The sequence below is a fragment of the Canis lupus genome, chromosome 31 (genome assembly GCF_011100685.1).
Source record: "Canis lupus familiaris isolate Mischka breed German Shepherd chromosome 31, alternate assembly UU_Cfam_GSD_1.0, whole genome shotgun sequence".
NCBI classification, from domain to species: Eukaryota; Metazoa; Chordata; class Mammalia; order Carnivora; family Canidae; genus Canis; species Canis lupus.
Window position 1 is genome coordinate 38,539,064 of NC_049252.1, and position 11,823 is coordinate 38,550,886.

General features: G+C 67.0%; 1 protein-coding gene and 1 long non-coding RNA gene across 2 annotated transcripts in view; one reads left to right on the plus strand and one right to left on the minus strand.

Moving 5' to 3' along the window:
• Nucleotides 1-11,542, plus strand: part of FAM207A (family with sequence similarity 207 member A) — a 48,066-nt gene extending 36,524 nt beyond the window's left edge. Inside the window, exon 7 of the transcript XR_005382469.1 lies at nt 11,210-11,542. The gene's annotated coding sequence lies outside the window, so the exon portion shown is untranslated. The remainder of the gene's footprint in view (nt 1-11,209) is intronic.
• On the minus strand, nt 1,058-6,048 carry LOC119867095. Its single transcript, XR_005382471.1, has 4 exons — nt 5,903-6,048; nt 4,894-5,021; nt 3,379-3,470; nt 1,058-1,881 (listed from the first exon to the last, which is right to left on the minus strand). It is a non-coding gene; the product is annotated as an uncharacterized LOC119867095 (long non-coding RNA).
• Nucleotides 11,543-11,823: the final 281 nt, after the last annotated feature.

Consider the following 11,823-nt stretch of genomic DNA (forward strand, 5'->3'; position numbering starts at 1 on the left):
TGGTTTGTGTTTCTTAAGGTTTGGTTAAGATTGGGAAATGTTATTTTTCAGATTCTAGGGAGAAAAATCAGTGAGTACTTGTATCTTTGAATTCACATGTCTCCTGGTGCCACAGAGGCTGCTGGGCATCCTGCCAGCCTGAAGCCTTGTCCCTTCTCGCTCTGGTTCCTGCTGGCGGAAGAGGGGGCCCTGGGGGCCGCCGGGCCAGCTCAGTCCTGGCCGGGACCTTCTCTGCGGGGGCAAGTGCTCCCCCACCTAGGACCTTCTCTGCAGGAGGAGTGCTCCCCTGGATGGGACCTTCTCTGCGGGGTAAGTGCTCCCCCACCGAGGACCTTCTCTGCAGGGGGAGTGCTCCCTTGGATGGGACCTTCTCTGCAGGGGGCAAGTGCTCCCCCACCTAGGACCTTCTCTGCAGGAGGAGTGCTCCCCTGGCCGGGACCTTCTCTGCGGGGGCAAGTGCTCCCCCACCTAGGACCTTCTCTGCAGGAGGAGTGCTCCCCTGGATGGGACCTTCTCTGCGGGGTAAGTGCTCCCCCACCGAGGACCTTCTCTGCAGGGGGAGTGCTCCCCTGGATGGGACCTTCTCTGCAGGGGGCAAGTGCTCCCCCACCTAGGACCTTCTCTGCAGGGGGAGTGCTCCCCTGGATGGGACCTTCTCTGCAGGGGGCAAGTGCTCCCCCACCTAGGACCTTCTCTGCAGGAGTGCTCCCCTGGATGGGACCTTCTCTGCAGGAGGCAAGTGCTCCCCTGGCTGGGACTTTCTCTGCGGGGGCAAGCGCTCCCCTACCTAGGACCTTCTCTGCAGGGGGAGTGCTCCCCTGGCCGGGACTGGGACCGGAGCTGGATGATCAGGTGCTTTGCCTGCTGAGCCTGAGGTCCTCAGGAGTGTGAGCTTCCAGCCACCCCACCCTTGACCCCTGCCCCCAGGTCAGGCTCCGGCCAGTGCCTGGCAAGCCACAGCCCGGGGCTCAGGCGCCCGCTCCCTGCTCTGGTGCACGGGCTTCTTGCGCAGGGTTGATTACCCCCCACACACACCCCCCCCCCACCCCGTCTCCGAGGTTGGGAGCCGGTTGTCATTCCATCACTGTGTAATTAGAGACTGTGGCCTGGTCAGCGCCCCAGGCTCTGGGCGGCTGTGTGAGCACCTCCCCGCTAGTGGACCTGTGCTCTCCTTCCCAGCCAGCCTGTCTGCGCGGGTCTGGGCCGACCCTCGCGCCACAGCCAGCGCACAGCTGTCTGCCACCTGCAGCTCCAGGGCCGTGCCTAGCCCCGCGGGGAGGGCTCCAGGGGAGGGGCCCGTGGCGAGTGTGAGGGAGGGAGACGGCAGCCCCTGCCAGCTGAACTCAAGTCCCAAACACGGGCTGGTGGTGGAGGCCCCGCATGGGTGGGGGGCATAGGGGAGCCTGGCTTGGGGCCCACCCAGCATCACGGCAGAGCAGGGTGGGGATGCCACCTAGTGGGGGACCCGGGAGGAGAGGGGTGCGTTGGTCACCTGCTCGTTCCGGCTATGCTGTGTGGCAGCTGATTATGTTGAGGTGGGCTGCCCCTCCAGGGTGCTACCGGCAGCTGCTAGTCCTTTATTCCTCCTGTTGCTATAGCAGCTGCTAGTGCGCCAGCCACTGTTCCAGGCAGGAAAAGGGGGACGGCCAAGGGTGGATAGCGGTCTCCGTTTCGGTAGTGTAGGGCAAGGCCTGGGCTCCTCAGCCGAGCCTTCGACCCCACCGTGGAAGCGCCAGGTGGGTGTTGGCGTATCTGAGCATCACATGCGCAGCAAGTCCCGTCACCAGGCCTCAGGTGCTGATCCTGCCGCCGGGGGCTGAGCTGCGCTCTGGCCTCCAGCCACGGGGATGCGGCTCCTGGTGGCTCGGCTGGGCACACCGCCTGCAGGGGAAGGGCCGCGGGGGTGGTGGTGGCCGCAGGGTGGTCGGACGCCTCGGGCGCTGGGCACAGGGCAGACCTCCGGAGGCAGGACAAGGTGGCCAGAGGAGGTGTTCTGGCTCAGCCCTGCGCGGGTCCCCCTGGCCTTGCAGATGGGCCCTGGGGTGCTGGGGCCGGGGGCCAGCGGGAGGGTAGCACCTGGGACCCCAGCTGCACCCAGGCCTACTTGGGGCAGCGGGACCGTCTGGCCCACGGCACACTCGGCCTCTGCCTGTGTCTTGTGTGCGGACGAGGCCCGTCGGGGCCCAAGAGTGACTCCTGGGGGAGAAGGTGGCCTTGGGGACCCGGGCGGGCGGACCAGGCGCTGGTGACCAGCAGGGGTTGTCCAGAGGGACGCACGGCCGGGCCTCCGACTGTCCGGTCCTGCCCCTCAAACGCGTGTGTGCGCACGGCCGCACGGTGCCGAGGCTGTCGGTGCACGCGCAGGGGGCAGGCCTCTGGCATCCCGGTCAAGCTGCCCGCTAGCCTGGCAGCCCCCCGGTGTGCTCAGAGGCATTACAGGGGGTCATCCTCCCGTGGGAACGCCGCGGGGAGGGGAGGCTGGGGGGAGCCCCCTCTGAGTTGCTGGTCTGCCGTCTGTCCTGTGGGCTTGAGGCCCCCCCCACCCCTGTGCCCCTGGACCTGGAGGCCCCGCTGTCGTGGGGGCCCTGACCTGGGTGGGCTGCTATGTGGCTCCGGCACACCTGGGACGCTGGCCTTGCCGGCCCCCGTGCAGCGGGAGGGCCTGGGACACGCGAGGACTCCTGAAGGGGGAGTGGGGAGGGCGGGCCGCAGCCCTGGGTCATTGTCACCTGGCCCCGTCCCTTGCCCTTCCCAGCAGCGCCAAGCTCGGTGGGGCCCTTCTCGGCACTGGGGGCATGGCCCCCGGGGAGGACCCCATTCAGGGGCTGCCTGGGGACAGCCCAGCTGCAAGGCCCCCGGCCTAGGGGCCCTCAGAGCACCCGGGGCCGGCCCTGCTCGGACGACAGTCCTGACAAGCACATGACGTCGGCTGCAAGGGCCGGGCGGTCGCGGCGCTGACCCGGGCTGCTCCTGCTCTGGGCCAGGTGCCCCCAGCACCTCGGTCACCTTCCCCCGAGGGGTGGAGAGCCCTGATCCGGACACGAGGCAGCACTGGGACCAGGAGATCCTGCTGCCTGGCCGGGGTCACGTCCCGCGGGGGAGCGGGAGGGGGTAGACGCACGGATCGGGGACCCCGGGAGCTCCTCACCCTCGCCCCACCCGGCGGCCCGGCCCCACTTTTGAGGACATAGCTGCCGTGGGGCCCAGGTGTGGGACCGGGAGCGCCGTGTGCATGTGCACAGCGTCTTATGTGCATGCCCTTGCGTGCGCGCGTCGTATGCGTGTGCTCGCGTGCTGCATCTGCACGTGTGCACGCTCAGTATACGTGCTTCCGGGCACGCACGTGTTCTCGGTGGGCGTTTGCTCCTCCGTGCCTACCTTCCTATCAGACGAGGGGCGACAGCGAGGTTCCTAATTGGGGCGCGCCCGTACTGGGCAGAGATGACTTTTACTGAATTCCTTCTTGGCTCCTGTAGAGAAAGTCATGTGTTTTGTTATTTTGTTATTATTTTTCCTGCTGGGGGCCCAGTGGTGTGATTACCTTTCCTCCTGCCGCCCGGCTTTGCATTCCTGGGGTCACGTGCTTGGCTGGGTTATGTTTTGTTGCTGGGGTTTCCCGGCCGGGGCAGCAGCTGGGGGTGCCCACACCCACACCGCTCTCCTCGGAGCTCCCGCCCTGGAGGGGGCAGGGGTGGGGGGGGAGGCGGCTGTGCCCTGGCTCTGCCCTGCTCCCCGCTCCCACTCCCACTGGCCCATACCCAGCGCCCAGATGCAGGTCAGGCTGGGTGGCGGTGGGGGTGACCCAGAGCAGCCCCCAGCCCCACCCTGACCTCCTCCTTGGGGGGGGAGTCCCGAGGTCCTACAGAGGCCACAGCGGACCCAACAGGACCCTGGCTGGGCCTGCCCCTCAGATGCCCTGCTCCCAACATTCCGGAAGGTCCTGTGCCGTGGCTACCCCCATCTCTGGGGTCCTGCCGGGGGCCTTTCCTCACCGCCCCTAACCGGAGGGCCCCGGCCTCCTCCCTCACCCATGAGGCCTGCTGGGGTCTCCTTGTTACCTCCCGGCCAGCGCGCAGAGGGCCGACACCGGGCACCGCTGTCCCTCCCCGCCGGGTCAGCCGAGTCAGTGAGCTCTGAGCCTCAGGGCCCGCCTGCGCTCAGGACCAGGAGCCACGGCCAGCCCCGCACGGGGCGCAGCCCAGCCCCTTGCCGTCCCCCACGCTTCCCTCAGGCTGGACCCTAACAGGGATGCAAAAGTAAGGTGTCCGCTCAAGAGTGGACTGGAGGGCCTGAGGGAGAGGTTGACACTGAGGATCGTGGGCGATGGGCAGCCCCAGGAGGGGAGCCCCGAGGGACCCAGAGGACAGTGTGCCCACGGCCGCCTCCAGGGGAGGCTCTGGGACCCGGTGAGCGATTCTCGGCAGGAAGCCTGTGTGCACACTCTGGCCGTGCTGGCTCTGCCGGGGGCGTCAGGGTGCCCGATGTCAAGGGCGCCGTGGTGGGGAGACCCTGTCTTGACCTCTTCCCCCCGCGCAGCGCATGCTGGGCCTGCACCCCTGGCCCTGGATCTGGCCTCGAGAGTGAGTGACATGTGCCGCCCTGGGGGATGCTTCGAGTCCGCACACGGTGTAGCATTGTGACGTGGTGGCCTGGCCGGCAGCTTGGGCTCCTGGGGTGCAGACCGCAGGGACCAGGCCCCAGCTCACCCATAGGGGCGGTGGAAGCCCCTCCTGGCTAGTGGGGCATCGGGAAATGGAACTGACGCTCTGCAGCTGACCCTAGAGTCCCAGAGGAGGTGACGGCGCGTGACTGCTGCAGACTGCTGCATGCAGAAGACCCTGCCCGGGGAAGCTTCTAGAAGGCGGCCAAAAATGCACTCGGAGGAAAGCTTACCATCTTTAAGGGCCTCAGTGTAATAGGGGCGCCACGGTGGCTCCGTCGGGTGAACATCCCACTCTTGATCTCGGCCCAGGTCGTGAGTTCAGGCCCCACCTTGGGCTCCGTGCTGGGTGTGCGGCCTACTTAAAAGAGTTAGAGAGAAAGAACTAAAATAATATGTGAATTCAACATTCAATCCCAGACCTAGGAAAGAAAAATGAGGTAAAGGCCAAGGAAGCGAGGAACACGTGGACAAAAGTGACAGGACTGGCTGGTCTGGCTGACGGCAAACAGGACCAGGTCGGTGATCGTCCCTGGAATCGGGCACAAGTTTTGTGAGGTGGGCGGCTGTCGGGAAAGTGCTCCCCCGGGCTGTTGGGGCTCCCATCTGCCCCGGCCTGAGCCTGCCCCGCTCCCCTCACCCTGCCCGATGGTGGCGACAGGCCCTGCAGATGCCTTCCCCATGACGTGAGGTAGCTGTCACCTCTGCCGGATGGCGGGATGGCGTCAGGAACACAGGCCTGGCCTCCCCTCCCCTCCCTCTCCCATCCCTCCCCCTGCCCCATCACCCCTCCACCCCTGCCCTTCCCCTCCTCTCCTGTCCCCTCTGCTCTCCCCCCACTCCCTTCCCCAACCCCGGCCCTAGAGCCCTAGCCGGGATCTCTGTGCTCCGCTCTCAGGCTGGTGGGGACATGGTGGAAAAATGCCCGAGCCAACGAGGAGCAGGAGCCTGAGCCACAGGGCACTGGGCTGCCTTGATGGTGCAGGGGGTCACGGCTCTGGCGGCCCCAAGGGGTCATTTCTCACGGCATTCTGGGAGGACAGCCAGAGCCCTGCTCTCCGAGCACCTCAGTGCTCGCCCTGACACCTGTCCATCCCCTACACCCCCCATCCCCACACTCCCGTCCCCCAACCCCCACACTTCCATGCCCCACATCGTCCTCCCCTCCACCCACGCCCCACCCCCCACGCCCGTCTCGTCCTACACACTTGTCCTACCCCAGGGAATGTGTCAGATGCCTACCTCAGTAGCTACCATTCGGGTTACAAAACCCTCATCGTCAGGCAGGCAGGGTGGCAGGTGCCGCGGGAGTGAATCTGCAGCCCCGAGAGCCCCAAGGGGTGAGCCGGCCGCGTCCTCTGAAAAGGCACCAGGTCACGTGCTGTCAGTGAGGCCCGCGCACTGGACTCCACCCACGGCACCGCCCCAGGGGACCCGGGGCTGGGATGGGGTCTCCCACCCTTAGAGTCTGTTGACCTCGTGTGTGAAGACATGGAGTCTGGGAGACCCGAGGCACTGCCCGTGGGGGGTGACCCGCGGAGAGCCGGGTCCCTCCCTCATGAGCCCCGTCTGCCTGAGCGTGGGGGTGCCCCTCTGCGTCCCCAGAACTGCGGGCTGTAGGGGGAGGGCTCAGGGCTCCGGGGAGCCGAGGGGTTGGCGCTGGGCCCTGTTCTGTGAAGGAAGGAGTTCCGCAGTCTCGCGTGTAGCAGACCGCGTTCCACCAAGTGGCGTTGATGAGACGTTACTAACGATTTACATTTTTGTTCAGTTACTTATTTACTAGGTGTGCAGGCGGTGCGGTCCGTCTGAATGCACCACGGTGCCGCACTAGGGCCTGCGTGTGTGTGTCTGTGCGTGTGTGTATGCATGTGTGTGTTCAAACATGGACATGTGTGCGCACATGCATGTGTCCTGTGTGCACACACATGGATGCCGGTCTTGCACACATGTGGGAATGCATGTGTTTTCCAAACATGCTGCATCACACTGTCGGGATGTGTGCATGTGTCACACGTACTTGCACATGCCTGCATGTGTGCGGTGTGCATACATGTACATGTACATGTGTGTGTGCACACAGTGTGCCCCCTGTGTGCCCATGTGTACACATATGTGCCTGTGTGCACGCACGTGTGGGAAAGGGGGCTCTCTTGTTTTTGAAAAAGATTTTATTTATTTATTCATGAGAGACAGGGAGAGAGGCAGAGACCCAGGCAGAGGGAGAAGCAGGCTCCAGGCAGGGAGCCTGACGTGGGATTCGATCCCGGGACCCCGGGATCAGGCCCTGGGCTGCAGGCGGCGCTAACCGCTGAGCCACCCGGGGATCCCCAGCTCTCTTTGTTTTTGAACTCCTAGGCCCAAGGTGCCCACCTGCGGCAGGGGAGGTGCCCTGCGGGGTGTGATTGTGCGGCAGGTCGGCGCTGGGAAGGCACGCGTTTGTTTGCCCCGAGAGGGGTTCCCCGAGTTCTTCATGTCCCAGCCTGGGGACAGCTGCAGTGGCCTCCCCCTCCTGCCTGCTGGGGGGCCCTGGGAGCCCAGGGCAGAGTCTGTAATCAGATGGTGTTTCCAGGAGCCAAATAACAAACACACTTTCCAGAAGCAACCGGAATAGTCCATCTCCCAGGAGGCAAGGGAAGCAAGAAGCTGCTGGTGGCCACACCCGGGACAGCTGGAGGCCACCCAGGTGCGGGGCTGGGTGGGGGAGGAGCGAGCCTGGCAGCGCTGCGTGGGCGAGCGGCTCTGCACATGCAAAGGCCGTGCGAATGGCAGCCTGCACGCTCGGGGCGCTGTCTGGGCACCACGGTCAGGCCTGGGAGTAGGGGGCTGGGGCCCCAGGAAGGAGGAGCCGGGACATGAGACGACCCTGCGTCTGGGGCCTGGAGGCTGGCCCGGACAGGGCAGGGGCCACGGGGGGTGCCCAGGGACCCTCCGCGCACCGAGGCTGCAGTGGTGGGCAGGGGCAGCGGGCTGTGGAACCCGAGGAGAGGCGCCAGCTCTTCCTGGACCCCAGGACCTTCGCCTGTCCCGTCTGGCATCAGGCAGCAGCCTTGCCGCACGCACCACCGGGACACACAGGGATGAGCCGGGGAGGGGGCTCTACTAGCTGTGAGGTGCTTGGTGGGAGGGACAGAATCCAGACCTGACCACTCTTCCCCGCCGTCCTCTGGGCCAAGCTGCAGGCTGGGCTTCCTGGGGAGTCTGGACGGGGGTCCGTGGCCAGTGCCTCCCAGCCCCCAGCGTCTGGTCCGCTGCTTCCGTGCCCTTTGGCCAAGCCTTCCCCGGAGCCCCCCAGCCTGGCGCCCCTGGTGACGCGGGGCGGAGCTTGCTGTGTAGCCGGGCGCCTGCAGGAGAGGCACCCTTTCTGCCCAGAGTGTGCCCTGCTAGCCTCGCCGCCGGGGAGCCCACCGGGTGCTGCTGCAGGGGTGGGGGGAGCTGGCCCTCCCCGCCCGGGAATCCGAGGGACAGAGGGAGCAGGGGGTGGGCCGTGAGAGCGGTGAAGCCCATGGTGGACGGCGGGCCGAGGAGCAGACGGACCCCCCGACCCCGTCGTGCTGCCGGGGCCTGGCAGGCCTCCCCTCTGAGCGGTGGCACCGGGCCGTGGGGAGGCTCCCGCGGGACTCACCGGCTCCCCAGCTCCTGCCCGGGCTGGGGACCTCAGGAATTGGTCTCAGCCAGCCACGGGCACCCCCTCTTGCCTCACCCCGCCCCCGGGCCCGCAGGACGCAGGGCCTGCCCTGGGCCAGCAGGGAGGAGCAGGGGCCAGCCAGGCGCTGGAGGCTGGCACAGGGGGGGCGGCCCCCGGCCCCCTCGAGCTGGCATGCGCCCTGCCCCCCCACACCCCCCGGGGACGGGCCCGGAGCCCCGGGGCAGGGCCCGGGTGGGCTGCTTGTCCTCCAGGGGTGGGGGCCTCAGGGTGGTCGGGAGGGGGGCCCGCTCTGAAAGGACCGTTCGGGGACATCCTGCCCTCTCTGGCCTCAGTTTCCCTAGTCTGTGAGGGCTGGACCATGGACCCCCGAAGCGTCTCAGCCTACGGCTTACCACCCACAGTGTCCCAAGGACCTTGCCGTGCCCTCCTGCCCCGGGTGGGGGGGCCTTGGGAGCGGGGTGTGCGGCTTGTGTGCTGTTTTGTACCAAGTCGGGGGCGTCTCGGAGAACGTGTTTGGTTACTGTCCCCACGACGCTCCTCCTGGAGGGACCAAGGGGGCTGCTGACGTGCGGTGTCCCCACAAAACCCCACACAGCCCAGGGGGTTCTTCTCGTTTATGAGGGGGATCAGGTCCCTTGGCTCGTCTTGGCTCTCACCAGTTAGGGTCCTGGGCTGTCTTGGCTCAGGCAGGCTGGCGGCACCCACAACAAACACCATCCCCCGGGGGGCGTCCCCCCAGGGCTGGAGGCTGGAATCCAGGTCCAGGTGTGGGCAGGGCTGGCTCCTCCTGGGGCCCCTCCCTGGGCCCGTGTCCTGATCTCACAGGGACATGGGTCAGACTGCATCGGGGCCACCCTAGGGACCTCCTCCTCCCTTAATCACCCCGTCCCCATGTCCGGCCACGTCGTGAGGTGCTGGGGGGCTTCAGCATATGCTTGGAGGGGGCTCAGCTCGGCCCACCACAGGGTGTCAGCACCCTCAGGCTTGGGCGCCCTGGCTGCCCACCCCTCTGGCTGCTGGGGGCCCACCTGTGTGGAGGCCGAGCCTCTGATGCGGAGATGGCCAGGCCATGGGGCGAGCCTCGACGGTGGGGCCTGTCCTGGGCCAGATCCACACGGACACCGCAGCCGCTGCATCAGGGCCCCGCATCCGCTGTAGGGCCAGCTCTTGAGCCCTGCCGGCCCCTGGGCCTCACAGCCGCCGTGTCCTCAGGGCCCCTCAGCCTGGACCGCCCCGCGGCTGGCTGCATCCTGTGTCCGCCCGGGTGCCATGGTGGCGCGCTCCACAGTCAGGCCGTCCCACGACTGTCTCGCTCTGCGGGGGGAGGAGGGTGTGTGGCCAAGGCCGAGCCCCCGTGTGAGGGAGGGCTGCAGAGGACCCCCGTCGGGGGCCAGATCCTGCCTCAGTCTCCCCGTGCGGTTCCCCTGCAGCAGCCCTGCCAAGGTCGCTGTATGAGCTGGGGGGGCAGGTATCAGCCATGACATGGGAAGGGGCTTCTCTGGCCAGAGTAGTTTGGGAGACGCAGAGTTGGGCAAGGTGGAGGCTTGGCTTGCAGCAGGACTTACCAGAGCCTTTAATGGGCTCTGCGAGCTCTGACACTCCGGAGGGGGTGGGTGGCAGGATTCCCAAACCAGTCCGTGTTTGGAAAGTCTCCTGGGATCCAGGTCGGAGAGGCTCAGAGCTGCCCGCGCCAGGAAATGCAGGGTCCGAGGGCTGGAGACCTTTCGCACTGACCCGAGGGCTCCGTCTCGCCATCTGCTCCCTGGCGGCTCCGGGGCTCACCTGGCACCTGCAGGAGGGTCCCTGCCCCTGGGAAGTTCCCCCCAGGACCCCGGGTGCCCACCAGTATCTGTATCTTCCTACCAGTGAGGATGCTGTTTACCCTCCCACTCACTCTGAAAACCTCAAATGCTTACTTTCTATTAAAAAGTCAGATTTCACCCAGTTTCCTTACTGGTCGGACGGTGGGCGTCAGGATCCCGCAGTGTCCCGAGCCGGGCTGGTGGAGTCCGTGGGGTGTAGACCACGGTGCAGGTGTAGACCTCGCTCCCGACCCTGCGGCCTGGGCCTCCTCAGCTGGGATGGTGCAAGGTGTTACAGATTCTCCCCCCGCGGCGGGGGCGCCTCCTGTCTTCCCGGGGCGTCTGTGAGGCTGCTGGGGCTCTGGACAGACAGACGCACAGACCCTGCCTGGCCAGGCGCGTCCTGGGAGGGAGCAGCAGGGCTGCCCATTATTTCCACACCCCAAAGTCCCCGTGGGTCCCTCTGGCCGCGTGCGTTCCGCGGTTGCTTGGGGCACGACGGCCACGCGCACCGGGAGCCGCTGGCCTCCTGTCTCCGGGCCAGGAAGGTGATTTCCTGCAGCGTCCTGCTGTCGGGTGTCCGTGAGCCGGCGCTGGGGCTTGGAGGCCGCTGGCTGGCCGCAGCGAGGGCGGCGGTCCTGGGGCTGCCCCGCAGCCTCCCCAGCCAGGCCTCCGCCGGCACCGGGCACGGGCGCCAAGGGCAGGCGATGCCAGGCACACGCCCCCCGCCCCTGCCCGCCCAGACTGGCTTCCAGAATCCCCAGCAAAGATGCGCTCACCCCCCCCCCCCCGCCCACAACACGACATCCTTCACGTTGTGGCAGGTGTGGGCAGAGCGGGCCTCGCAGGGAGGGGCAGTCAGCTGGCCCAAGCCACGAGCTGCCGTGGCCAGAGGTCAGGGCACCCCGGGCACCAGGGTGTCCAGGTCAGGACGCCCTAGGGTGCTCCTAGGGGCCGTGGCAGACAGGGCGGGGGGACCCCGATGCGCTGCCCTCTCGCCCCCGGAGTGCGGCCAGTGGGCCCCCCGTGCCCTGGGGCAAGGGGCCCGTCCGCGGGGACCGGCCCCGCCGTGTGCTCTTGTCGTCCTTCCACCTCTTACAGAAATCCTCTGAGGGACATTTCAAGCCTGAGATTGAATTCGCGCATCTTGCCGTTCAGCGCTGAAGTGTGGCTCAGCACCACGTTGCCCACGGACCCTGTTGGGCCTCGCCACCTCCGTCAGGTCCAGAACCTTCTCTCCAAACAGAAGCCCCGCCCCCAGCAGCTCCCAGTCCCGGCTCCCTGGGTCTCCTTGTTCCAAGTGGTTCCCCGAAGGGACCGGCTGTGTCCGGCGTGCTTCGCTTCCTGCCGGGTGTCTGCGGCCCCCCGTCCCGTCTCACGGCTGCACATTTATCTGATCCTCGGCCCCATGGTGAGTGGTCCCCGGTGGGCCGCCAGGCCGTGCTCAGCTGTGCACCTGCTGCGTGCTGGGAGCGGGGCCGCAGCCCACGAGGCAGCTCCGTGCTCACGGGGCCGCCGTCACGGCCGGAGCCGCGCACAGTGTGGAACGCCTGTCGCAGCCGCCACCTCCCCAGGCTCGAGGCTGCTCCCCGCGGATTCCGGTGACCCCCCGGGCTGCCTCCCCGCCGCCTGGGGCCGGCCAGGCCAGCTCCTGAGGGGCGCGCTAGATCGGGTTTATTTTGTTCATTTTGTCAAAGTTTAAGAGTATGTCTTTA